This window comes from Ochotona princeps, chromosome 9 (genome assembly GCF_030435755.1).
Source record: "Ochotona princeps isolate mOchPri1 chromosome 9, mOchPri1.hap1, whole genome shotgun sequence".
NCBI lineage: Eukaryota > Metazoa > Chordata > Mammalia > Lagomorpha > Ochotonidae > Ochotona > Ochotona princeps.
Window position 1 is genome coordinate 25,962,541 of NC_080840.1, and position 14,091 is coordinate 25,976,631.

Below are 14,091 nucleotides of genomic sequence, written 5' to 3' on the forward strand. Positions count from 1 at the left end.
CCCATGTAGGCTCAGGTTCTAGTTCCAGTGGCCCCACTTCCCATCCAGCCTGTGGTCTGGGAGAAGCGGTCAAGGATGGTCCAAAGCCTTGGGACCCTTCATGCACGTGGGAGGCCTGGAGGAGGCTTGGGGTTCCTGGCTTCAGATTGACAAGGCTCCAGCTGTTGAGGTCACTTGGGACAGAAGGTCTACCTCTCTGTCTCACCTCCTCCGTATATCTAACTTTGCGATAAAAATGAATAAATCTTTAAAAAAAGAAAGAAAGAATGGCAGAAATCTCATCAGTGTTAGGAAAAAACTGGACATCTCAATTCATGAAGTTCAGAGAAAAAAAATACTCAAGAAATACATACTATACTAAGACATATTATGACCAAATTGACAAAAGATGAAGAATTTCCCAGCATCTATCAGGGAACTTCTACGAAACTACTGGCAGATTTCTCAGGAGAAATCGTCCAAGAGAGAATGCAGTAGGTTCCACATCGAAAGTTCTGAGAGGAAAGGCTACTAAACAGAAACAGCCTGGCCATCCACATCAGCCCTCAGAGAAGGAGGGGAGACACAGAAGCTCAGAGGGGCTTCATCACCACTGGGTCTGGCTTACAAGACGAGTGGGTAGTACTTTTTCAATTTGAAATCAAGATACCAGAAAGCAACCTAAAAACATCAAAGAGCGTTAACACTCCAGCTTCATAAACATACAGCCAAATGCAGAATATTGTGATGGTGATAAATAAATTACTGCTACCTTTAATGTAAAAGTTAAAAGACAAAGGAATTAAGAATAACCATTATCCAAAAATGCTCTAATGGATTTACAATGAAGAAGACAAAAATGGCATACCAATACCATAGTCAGGAGAGAAAAGCAAACAGTAGTTTCCACATGCAATTAACTATATGATGCTTGGCTTAAGCCTCAAGATAACCACAAGGAAAATAATAATAGAAGATACAAAACAGAAAAAGAGAAAGGAATCAAAGCAAATAAAGCAAAAACTCACTGTAATACAAAAGAAAATGGGAAGAGATGAAAAGAACTAATAAAGAGAAAATATTTTAAAAATGGTAATAATAAACCTTTTTCTTTCAATAGTTACATTAAACATAAGTATATAAAACTCCCAACATATGACTAACATGGCCAAATGAATTTTTAATTACACACAGAGACACATACAATGTGAAAGAGATCTTCCATCCACTGGCTCACTCCCCAGATGGCTTTATTTGCTCTGCCACAACACTGTCCCCTCAAATAGATTTTAAAAAATCGATTCAGTTCTATGCTGTCTACAAGGGACTCACATTAAGTTTAAGGACACCCATAGTTTGAAAGTGAAAGATGGGAAAAGATAATCCATGCAAATGACAAACAGAGGGAATTTGGAGTGGCTATACTAAAACTAGCCAAAATATATACCAAAATATATACCAAGTCAAAAATATCACAAGAGATAAAAAATAACTTTAATGATAAAGGGATCAATTTATCAGGATTACACAACAATTACACATGCACCTGATATCAGAGTACCTCAATATATGTTTTTTTAATCGACTCCCCCACTTTCATAAGTAATAAAAATACAGAAAGAAAGCCAATAAGCTAACTGACACATGAATGCAACAGACATGGATAATACTTCAGTAAACAGTAACAAAATTAGGCATACATGGAACACTTTCCTTGATAGATCACATTATCTACTGGGTGATAAACTTTTACATTACAAAAGAAACAAAATTAAAAGCCAGCTATCTTTACACCTCAAATAATGGAAAAAGATAAATTTTGACAAGAAGTTTAGAGAATAAACAAAATATAAAGTCAACATAAGAGGTGCTCTTTCAAAAACACCAAAAATTAACAACACTTCACTGTATTATCTGAAAGAAAAAAAGATGTAAGTAAGTAAGGTCAGAAATATAGCATAGGTAATTACAATGAATTTCAAGGAAAACAATGGAGTTTAAGAAAACTCCGTGAATGATCATTCACAAAAAAAATTTAAGAATCTAAACTCATTAATTCTTAGAAACATACAACCTAACAACAATGAAAAATAAGTACAAAACCTTAGCAGATCAATAATGAATACAGAAATTGAATCTATCAAAAACTCCCAAAGAAGGAAACTCCAGGAGCATATGTGTGTGCAGGTAAATTCTACCAAACATTAAAAGAATCAACAATGATTCTTCTCAAATTTTCTAAGACCTAAGAGGAAGGAACACTTTTCAACTCACATTATGGGACCAGAATTTTCCTGAGACCAATGTCAGACAGGCATTATCAGAAAACAAAACAAAACAAAAACTGTAGTCCAATATCCAGTAGTTACACGGAAAGGTATTTCAGCACCACCAATACCAGGGCAATGCAAACGAAAATCACAATGCGTTATCATTTTATATGTTAGGAGGTTTTATATATAAAACAACTGTTGTCAAAAATATTGAGAAATTAAAATCCTTGCACACTGCTGATGGGAATATAAAACTGTAGAACTATTAAGAAAAACAGTACAGAAATACTTTAAGAAATTAAAAATAAAATTGCCATATAAGCCAGTGATCCTACTTCTGGATATTTATGTGCAAAAGAATTACAGTCAACATATCAAACAATATCTGTCTTTCCATGTTTACTACAGGGGTATTTATACCAGCCAAGATATGGAAATAACCTAAAAGCACAATGATATATCAATGACTATATGTACACACAAGTATATCACATTATTATATTTTCTTTGTATTCATACACACACACACACACTATTACTCACTCTTTAAGAAGAAGTCTCTTGCCGAACAAAACAATATGGATTAACCATGAGGACTCTGTGCAAAGTGAAATAAGTAGTCACAGAAGAACTACTGCATGATTTCGCTCATGAGATTCTTTAAATCTTCCAACTTTCAGAAACAGAGAGTAGGATGGTGATTGGCAGAGGTTTCAAAGGTTTCTGGTGATGGAGAAACAGGGAGTTATCAAAGACCACAATTTTAGTTTAACAAAATGAACAAGTTCTACAGCTATGCTTTACAATCAAGCCTATAGCTTATAATATTGTGACAGATCAAATACATTTACCACAAAAAAAGCTAAGAAATGTGGGTAGAATCTGGAGGTGAAGATGTCTGTTACCTCCTCTGTAGTGATGGTTTCATGGGGTACACATATGTCCCAACATTAACAAACTGTAAACAGTAAGAATGTACACAATTTTTTTTAGCAATTGTATCTTAGCAGAATTTTTTTTTTAAATAGGCAGTGATAGCAGCCAGGGTTCTGGCACAGCAGTTTAAGTTTCTGCTGGCAAGACCAGGATCTTACAATTCAGGACCAGTTTGAGTCCCTTTTGCTCCAATGCATCTGGTTTCCTGACACAGCACCTGGTAAACAGGCAGGTAATGGATCGTCCAGGTGAGAAACTTGGATGAAATTCTCGGCTCCTTCTTGGGCCTGCACACCCCTGGCCATTGTGGACATTTGGGAAATCATTTAAAGACGGAAAAATCTTTCTCTCTATCACTACGTCCCTGACACTCTGTTCTTCAAATGCATAAATTTTACTTTAGAAAAAAAGAAAATAGGCAATTGTAAACAGGCAATTGTAACCACTCAATCCATGGACAAAATTATAGTCCAAAATTTCTTCTGATATTTTCATTCACAGTTCTAGAACTGATCAGAATCTTTCCATTTTATCTTGAAAACTGGCATAATTGGAGGGGGAGGAGAATCAATGGTTTTAAACTGGGTGTACGCCTAACATGAAATTAAATGATCAGCCATGATCTACTGACCATGGTGAATGTTTTGAGTATAAGAAAAAAGTGGCCAATCTTTGGTTAGGTGACATAGAGTTTTACCCAGCTGTCTGCTAAAGCCATTTTATATTTGGTATATATGCATATTAAATAAAATACATTTTATATGCTAAAAAACTTGTTTAAGAGGTGAGCACTTGGGGTGCAGTATAGCTTAAGTTGCCAATTGGAAATCCTTCATCCTTGGCTGGATCAGAGCACCTGCAGCCAAGTCCTCCTTCCTCTGCTCCAACCCAGCTTCCTGCTAACTGGCACGCCGGAAGGCAGCAGATGATGGCTGAAGTACCTGAGTCCCCACACACAGTCCCAGCTGGAGTTCCTGGATCCTGGCTTCACCTGGCTCAGGCCTTCTTTGTACGAATTTAAACAGTGGACCAGAAGATTAAAATGCTCTCTCCTTTACAAGTAAAAATTATTGAACAAACACTTTAAAAAGCTACTTTTAGATCTTTTTCCTCCATTTTCCACAAAAACTAACTTCTCCATCAGAAGCCTCATTTGACTCTTTGGGCAGTTTCAATTCCCCTAGAATTACTTCATCAATCCTTCCACTGGTTAAACTTGTGAATGAACTTTATTTCAATTATTAATATAATTTCAGATGTTCTCTTTAGCTATTAAAAATTACTTATTAAATGTATAAAGGTTTTCTTTTGGCTTTTTAAACGTACTGAATATAGTTACATATTCTGATTTTAAATGTTTATAGTTTCTGGAGTCTTTTTGGATTTTTCTTATTTCCTTTGATAATTCTCACTTATATTGCTTTAACTCTTTGTGTATTTTATGAATTTTGATTACCAGTATTCATCTTCCTTAGAACTGTCTGTAAAATGTATAGCATGAATCCTATATTGATGTCAAATTCCTGCAAATGATTTTTTGTTTGTTTCTGACAGTCATCTGGGCATACAGCAACATTCTAAGATAAATTCTTTACTTGAGACTTCTTTCAGACCCACAGAGGGCCAACTTGTGTGTATATACATATATACAATTACCTAGCATTGTAAGTTCCTTTCATTTTTGTTTTACTTTCACACATCTCAGATTTGTGCATGGATATTCTATTGGGTTTTCTACTGCGGGTGAGTACTGAATCTTAATTTAGTATCCTTCATAGACCAGAACCTGCCAAAATGGAAATCTAGTAATGCAGAATTCAGGTGAAATCCTTAGGCAAAAACTAGATTTGTCATTTATCCTGTGGTTCCTGGCTTTCTTTATTTGGGAACATTTTCAAACCCACCATTTAATCAATACACAGTATTTTTTTTATCCAGTATTTTTAAAAGTGTTCAAAGTACAGCTTTGGATATCTTTTATCCAAAAATATACATCCAGACGTCCATCTTCCTTTAGTGGTCAACTCAGCTTTCCTGCTTCCCACACTGTGGTATATTTTCTGTCTTATTTCTTTGCTATTTCTTGTGGATCTCTGGCACACAGTCTACAGTTCCCTACTCTTGCTTACCCTGCTTCTTTACTACAATGGAGGGTTTAATCTAATTTAGTAATTACACGTAGTTGACCTGGACCCACATGGATAATCTGCCTTCACATATCCACCAAAAAAAAAAAAAAAAAAAGCCATTTCAAGTTTCTAGAAATACAGAAAGAAAAAGAATATTTTAAAAAGAATGAACAGGTACATGAAAAAACACATAGTAAGTGAGTTCTAACAAATCAAGGGTTGCTATATGGAAGAAAAAATTTTCAGAGATCTCTGAAATACTTAAGGTGTTTATCTTTTGTATCAGTGTTTTTTTTTTAAGTGTTCTTTGCTGTTGGAAGTCTGACTTTTTTAGATCAATAAAACAGTATTGTGCATTGAAAGCCATTTCAAAAAGAAGAGTTCTGCACAAAGTTCTCGTTAAAAAGCCTAGTTATTTAAAGTTGGAACACCATTTTGGTTATAATGACTGTTAATACTCAAATATATGCCAAATATATATATATATATAATATAATATAATAAAAATATATAAATTCCGACTGACTGTAACTTCATTAACGAAACTAAATTCAGTCAACAAAAATATTGATTCCTATAATTAAGCAAGGCTAAAGATTAGAAGAGCTAGAGGGGAATTAATATCAGAAAGTCAAAGTTGAGGAGATACCCACCCCTTGAGAAGTGTGATCTAGTTCTTCGAGTCATTATAATCACAAGTTACCATAGATGTGAAAACAACTATGAACCTGAGCATGGATAAATTTCATATATTTTGCAGAGTAAGGCTAGATGATTTTGCCAGATACAGACACTAAAGAATTACTTTAAATGTCATTAAGGGTCTATAATTTAGATAGAATTATTGGCAAATTTAAAAAATTAAAACAATAGAATCAGCATACCACATCAAAACTTCATGTCAGAAAAATGTTCATGTTACTCTAGCTAGGTAATAGATATCTTGCCCTGTATTTGATATGAGTAAAACAGTGGTGAAGAATTAAGAAGTAGCATTGAGTACTATCAATAGAAACATGATCTAACAGTGCTGGTCAACTGCCTAAGCAGTAAGAGGCTACAATTTTGTAGGAAAACATTAAAGCTAGGATAAAATCTAGTCAGTTCATGTAGAAGTAAAATATAAGGAAGAATTAAATCTACTCTAAAGATTAAGACAGATGGATAAATTTAGCACACTCTCTTAATTTAGTTTTTGATAAATACCGTTATTTTGTTCATCGAAGATCCACAGACTTGGAAATTGAGCTGTGGGTTCAGCCATGGCTTTTTTCTTCGCAATTTCTCTCCCTTAATCAAAAAAGAAAGACTATGTAGAGTTGGCCAGATGCTTCAATGATGAAGGAAATTGCTTCGGTGTTGTCCAAAGAGGAAAACAGCCAAGAAACTTGGAAAGCTCAAGTCATTTTTAGACCACACCCGTCTGCTGCACATAGCCTGGGTGACTTCTATTTGGCAGCATCCAAAACAGCTACATGCACTCTGCAGGTCCAGCATTTAGGTCTCACAAATATGTGGCCTGAGTTGGCTTCTATTAGTTATCTAAATTCATGCAATTCAAACCAGCCATAATGTTACATATTCTTCTAAATAAATTGTATTAAGTGAAAACCTGTCAGACCATCACATGGCAGAACAGCAAACTCTGACCTTTAATGATGCAAAATCGGGTGTGAAGATCCAAGATTTAGCTAAATTAAAATGAAGTTCAAAAATCTTACTAACTCAGCAAATTAGAGACATACTTAGTGCTTTACAAATGGGAAAATCATCAGTGACACTTGGTAATCTAAGGTGATCATCTGTTCACTACAGGTATAAACCAGATTCCACCACTTACCTTAGTCCAAAGGATCAGGGGATGGTCGAATTTCCTTCCAAATACTCAAACTCCCTTCCAAATATGGCAATGTCTGCTCACTGGAATTTAGTATTATTAAATTAACATTTTGTGGTATAAAATAGTTTCTATATGCACCATACTACTTGTTGCAGAATATATCATAAAAGATGTTTATATATCCCAGATTTCCTTTGATGTAATTTTTTATTTTAAATTGGTCTTCCTGAATTTTAACGCAAAAAGAAATGGTCCTAAAATAGTAAGACAGTCTATAAATGAGGAAGGGTAAAAATCACTAACTACTGCTCCCACTCTTAAAGCCCAACTCTTCATTTGTTTTCTGGAAAGTTACTAACAGGCACTAACATTTTATATGCTCATATTTTGACTTTATTTATCTTCAGAGAGCAGGTTCTGCTGAAACATTTGTTTCTTTTTCCTGACCATAAAACCAGCTTGCTATTTTTCAAATATTTCATTTCAGAAATTCGTTGCAATGCTAATAATCTTGTTTACCCAGATTCAACAGTTGGAGCCACAGTGGTGTTTTAAGTGTTACACCAAAACCTAGAGACAAATGAAATTAAGCTTACAATATATTATCATTAAAGATATGTCACAATTAGTGTTCCTTGTTTTCCAACTTCTTTTTTTTTTTTTTTAAAGATTTATTTTTATTTTTATTACAAAGTCAGATATACTGAGAGGAGGAGAGATGGAGAGGAAGTGGAGCCTCCGGGATTAGAACCAGTGGCCATATGGGATCAAGGCAAGGACCTTAGCCACTAGGCATGCTGCCAAGCCCCCCAACTTCTTTTCAATCTAACCTACTGGAGAGTATCCTGCAGGTCACTTAAATATTCATAAATAGACCTCTTGTGAAATTTCTTTCAAATCTGAGTGTTAATGCCAAAATAGATGTTGTTTTCCATAGTACGTGTTTGCATCTATTGAACAGATTTTTCAAAATGTTTTTAAATAATTTTCTATGAACAGCACTTTCCACATCCCACATTGCATGTCCTGGGTTTCATATCCAGCTCGAGTGCTCAGCTTCAGATTCCAGCTAATGCAGAATCTGAGTGACACTGGTCGAACCCCAACAGATCTGTCACCCTTTAAGGAGATTTGAATCGAGTTCCGGGTTTGCAGTTTTTGGCATGGCCCAGTCCCCAGCCACTGTAGACCTTTGGGGAATGGCCTAGCAGAGGTGTGTGCCAATCAGCATTCCCTCATTTACTCTTTCTTCTTCTATTTCCTCTCCCTCTGTCTTCCTTCAGAACCACCCTGTTCTCTCACTCTCTCTCTGCCTCTTAAATATTTCTAAAATCTTGAAATTTAGTTTTAACACAAAAATATATTTGAAATGAGTTTTTTTTTCAGAATTCCCAAATCAAAAATTGTTTCAAAATACAAGAGGAATGCTAAATAGAATTTAAGTTCTATAAGTAAAATCAATTTACATATTCCTCCTGAGTTTAAAACTTCAGCCAATGCTGAATTCAATGAGCAGAACCTTAAAAACAATCCAATTATTGTATTTTCAATCATATTTGAGGAAATATTGTTTCACGTATTTTTTTTTTACATATACTAATAACCACTTAGTCTTCCAAGCAACTTCTTAAAATTTTCTCCAAATTCTCCATTGTTGGTGATTTCAGTTTGAAAGACGGATGCCATTTCGTATAAAACCATTTCAGCAATATTAAACTTTCTAAAGTCATTTTTCAAGCATCATTCTCAAAAACTTATAGCAAATGCATTATACTTTGGGAAATAAGCCAGTCACAAAATGACAATTATGCTTTCCGTGATCTGTGGTAATGCAGAGTGCCAAAATGAATAATCTATGTGAGACTGATATTTTGATATGATTATTATTCAGCTTTTATTTAGATTCTTGAGGACTAGCAGGCTTTTTCTACTTGTTATATATTGAAATCTTCATCTAGTGAGCAAGTCTGTAATTGTAATGTGAAATGACAGTATGTGTTTGATTTAAAAAATAATATTAAAAAAGTAAGGAGACGGTTGGGTTGGGGATGCTGGTGGGACTCGGGGGGAGGGGGGCTATCACCAGGTTCTTGAATCTATATTGTGAAATACATGACATTTGTTCACCTTAATAAAGCAAGTTATAAACTAATAATGATTGATACCCCTTCTGATTTCACATCAAAATTTTATTATTGAAGTGACACATAAGCAACTGAAAAAAATGACTATATGAATAGTTTATTTTTTAAAAAGGCAGAAATAATTGAAGAAAAGTAAAATATTTGATGCATTTTATAAAATGAAAAACATTTAAATCAAATTTCACCTCTACAGAAGATATGCTTTCTAAATAAAACACCTCTCTAAAAGTAGGGAAAGTTTTAAGACTCTATTTTTACTTCTGAAAACACACGTTTCATCTTTAAGTTTGCAAAATACAAAAAAAAAAAAATTGCTACACTCATTTGTCCCTACTCTCCACTCTCCCTTAATTTTACTTTTCTTTATAGATCAGAGCTGAAATTAATCTTCACTTACACTCTTAAAAAAACAATTCCCCAATTTTTTTACTCCTATTCTTATTTTTAAAATAAGAGTATGAAACATAATGCAATACAAGTGTTTAGGTTACATGAGAATTATATAGAAGTCTTACAAATTATAAACTACTAGAAAAGTATACATATCTATTCTAACATATTAAAACTGTGCTTCCCACCCTTCTCCATACTTACTTCTTAGAATTCTCCAGTGAGCAAAGTACTTCTCACAGGTGCTTGGTTTCTTCTCCTTTGTGACAGATACACACTGCTCTCCATTTTGAGTTCCAACATTGTATTTTATACTATTTCTCTATAGCAGAACCAAGTCTCCAGGCTTCCCTTAAGTCTTCTGGATTCCTCCAAACTTTAGTTCTGTTTTATCTGAAGATGTTCATCAGGCAAACATTTTAACTCAAGCAATCAAGAACTAAGTATTGGATTTTTGTCTCCACACTGCATTCTGGTTTTTATTAGTAGCTCCACCACTGTATTCATTTTATAACACTCTGGAGACTAGGGTACAGTTGTGAAATATGGTTGAGGCATGTACAATATTCTTCTTATAGTAATAACTGTGACTTCAAGGTATCAGAGTTAAAAAGCACATAAATGATAACAGACAAAATCTACAAAAACACAAAGGCAATGCATATAGTTTGTCAACATTATTTCATTAACAATGAACTGCTTCTATGTCTTTAATTAAAAGGTACTCTTGTGGATGTCTGAAGATAATCATTGTGAAAATTAAACTTTTAGACTTACACAGTAGGCATATAAGCTTATTAGACTCACAACAGAATTGTTTGAAAAGTAATCCATTTAATTTTCACTTGCTCTAAGAAAATGAAAGTTTAGATAACACTATTGACTTTTTTTTTTCCTATTAAAACAAGGCACGTGACCCAGTGACTCAATTAGCTAATCGTCCAGCTGAAAGTGCCAGCATACCTTAAGGGCACTGGCTCATGAACTGGCTGCTCCAATTCCCATCCAGTTGCCTGCTTACGGCCTGGGGAAGGGAGGAGGATAACCAAATGCCTTCCAACCCTGAAACTGCATGGTCTTTATATAAAGATTTATTCATTTTTATTGGAAAGGCAGATCAGATTTACAGAGAAAATAGGACAAGCATCTTCCATCTGCAAGTTCACTCCCCAAATGCCTGCAACAAAGCCAGGAACCAGGAGCATCTTCCAGATCTCCAGTAGAAAGACAATTGAGAGGATGCTGGGAAGCCTTGCCAGTGTAGCCATAGCCAGATGCAATCCTCGGAGCCTTCAGGGAGTAGTTGCTATGGAAATGCACAGGCAGGCCAGAAATTCACTAATCCTCAGGTTTTGATAACAGATCAAAGAGGTGGCTCCTCTTGTAGGCAGGGGCATGGGAAATCCCATATCCTCAAGACTGTGGAAAGGCTTTCTTCTTCTTGCCTATGTTACTCTGTCTCTAAAAGTCTGATGTTAATAAACTTTGGCTACTGACCATCAGTCAGTAGTCCACCTGTATAATTACTGGCTCCATGCACCAAGTCCATCACAGCCAAACAGAGAAAGTCTTTCACATGGGTGCAGGTCCCAAGGCTTTGGGCCATCCTCTACTGCTTTCCCAGGTCACAAACAGGGATATGAATGGGAAGTGGAGCAGCCAGGACACAAGTGATGCCCATATGGGACACCTGCTCTTGCAAGGGAAGGATTTAGTTACTGAACCATTGTGCAGGGCCCAAAATAAATCTCTTTTAAAAAGTAATTAATTTTCACTTGCTCTAGGAAAATAAAAGCATAGATCATACTGACTTTAAAAATTATTGAAACAAAACAAGGGGCTGGCACATTAGCTGAACTGGCTAATCCTCCAACTTCAGGTGCCCACGGGGCTGTTTCATGTCCTGGCTGCTCCACTTCACATCCAGTTCCCCTTTGTGGCTTGGGAAAGCAGCAGAGGACGGCCCAATGCCTTCGGATCCTGCATGCACATGAGAGACCTGAAAGAAGCTAGTGGCTCCAGATCAGCTCAGCTCCAGCCTTTGTGCCCATTTGGGGAGTGAAGCAGTAGATGGAAGATCTTTCTGTAGCTCGTTCTCTCTGTAAATCTGTCCTTTCAACAAAAATAAATCTAAAAAAACAAAAGAAGCATTAGTCTAAATAGGCTAAACTCCCATATAAAAGCTTTACGTAAAAATATGCAAACAATTGTCTCATCTATGTTCCTCCATTCCTCGACTGCTTCCTGCCTTAACCAGTGACTCACATGCGCATCCGTCCTCAACTATGTAAACATCATCAAAAATAAAACTAAGTAAAAAGTTTCTTAAAAATTTCACAGAAACAGTGCCAAATCAACCGATAAGGATTACTTTACTCCTTAAATTTGGGGTTGAGCATTACTTTTAAAACTTACTCGTTTATCTATTTAAAACGCAGTTTCAGAGAGGAAAAGGCAAAGAGAGATCTTGCATGCACTGGCTTACGCTCAAATGGTCACAGCAGCCAGGATGAGCCAAGGCTGAGCCCAGGAATCAGAGGCTTCCTCCTGGTCTCCAGTGTGAGTGATGGGGTCCCAGGCACTTGTGTCATCCTTCACTGCTTTCCCACATCGTTAGCAGAGAGCTGGAATAGAAGTGGAGCCGCTGGAACACTAACCAGGGCCCATACTGAACGTCAGCATTACAGGCAGTGCCTTTACCTGTTCAGCCATACACCAGCTCCTAGGTTTTAACATTACACAAGTCTATACTCTGCAATTGTAGTCAGTCATACATAGTACAACTACAGCACACTACTACAGTTGCCTTCAGCATTCCTGGAATATATGGATGCAAGTAACAAGAGGCTACTGCTTCACTGCCAAAAAGTCAAGTCTACTTTGCTTTCTTTTCTCCTTCTCTCTTCAACTGGCCAAATACAAGTTTCAGTGCAAATGCAGTAACACAGATGCCATCATAAATAGAAGAGACTGCCAAGTAGGAAACCCTACATTGACAAATAACAGAACTCACAGAAACTGAAACACGTCGTCCTAGGCAGTGTATTTAAAGTCTTGAAGCTATGTAATACATAAAATATATGTGTCTATCATAGCTGAGGAACAATTTTTCGTATTTTAAACACTGATGTCAGGTTCTTCTTACTAGAGTGAGAAATTGTGTGCATCTCTCACTCTGAATTTCTCCAATACATAATTGTTCCCAAGGGGTTTTGCTTGAACCTTAGACAAAGTTTACAATACTCAACAAAACATAAACAGCATCCAAACTTTATTAACCAAATTAATAGTCTGATAACTTAAGTCTGATAACTTAAGTATTAAAGTTCAGCAGCTGAATAGCATTCATCATAATTTATTGGCAGGAAGAAAAATGTGAAATCAACAAATGTTAATAAAAATAAACATTGAGGTCAGTTAGTTATTTGAAGGGAAAGGAAATTGAAGACCCTTATTTATCACAAATTTTTTTATTTGGTAGAAATGACGAATACATATACATCGCTTCTCGGCCTTTTGGCTAAGATCAAGTGTAGAAATCACGAATACAGGCACTAATAAATCACAATATATTTTTCGATAATCTTATCTTTTGTGGGCCATCTTAACTATCATTTGCTCACAATTCCTCAAAATGTGAATACCCTAATGTAAAAAAATTCTGATTATTATGCATCAACAGATAACAAAAACCAGGAGAACATTTTAAAGCACAGATAAGATAGAAGCTGTGTAAGACAGACCTGTGTAAATAGTTTTGGTTTAAAATCCCAAAAGTCTCACACTGATCATTGTAAAATCTTTGCTCATCACAGCAACTATGCTAACAATGCTTTTTAACATTGTTTAGTTGAAGAAGTCTATTGGCTTCAACATTCTCTTTAAAAAAAAAAAAAATAGTTATCTTGGGCCCAGCATGATAACCTAGCAGCTAAAGTCCTTGCCTTGCACCCACTGGGATCCCATATGGGTGCCGGTTCTAATCCCAGCAGTTCCGCTTCCCATCCAGCTCCCTGCTTGTGGCCTGGGAAAGCAGTCAAGGACGGCCCAAAGCCTTGGGACCCTGCACCCGTGTGGGAGACCAGAAAAAGGCTCTGCGCTCCTGGTTTTGGTTCTTCCTCTGTCTCTCTTCCTCTCTTTATATTTGACTTTGCAATAAAAAATAAGTAAATCTGTAAAAAAAAAAAATCATTTCAACATACCAAGGTTAAATCACAGTATATGTATAAAATACATGTTGATACATACATTAAATCTTCCAACTATTTCTACAAGTAGTTTAATTGGTAGTAACATGAAAATCGGGCCTTTTGTCACTGCATCAGTTTTAGATGATTTCTTAATTTGCTTTGTAGCTCATGTAAACTATTTGTTTAGCTGTTTAATCTGAAGCAATATAT

General features: G+C 35.7%; 1 pseudogene; it reads left to right on the plus strand.

Annotated features, from left to right (window-relative positions):
- The first annotated feature begins 13,191 nt into the window (after positions 1 to 13,191).
- On the plus strand, positions 13,192 to 13,321 carry LOC118757579 (U2 spliceosomal RNA; annotated as a pseudogene).
- The last annotated feature ends 770 nt before the right edge of the window (positions 13,322 to 14,091 follow it).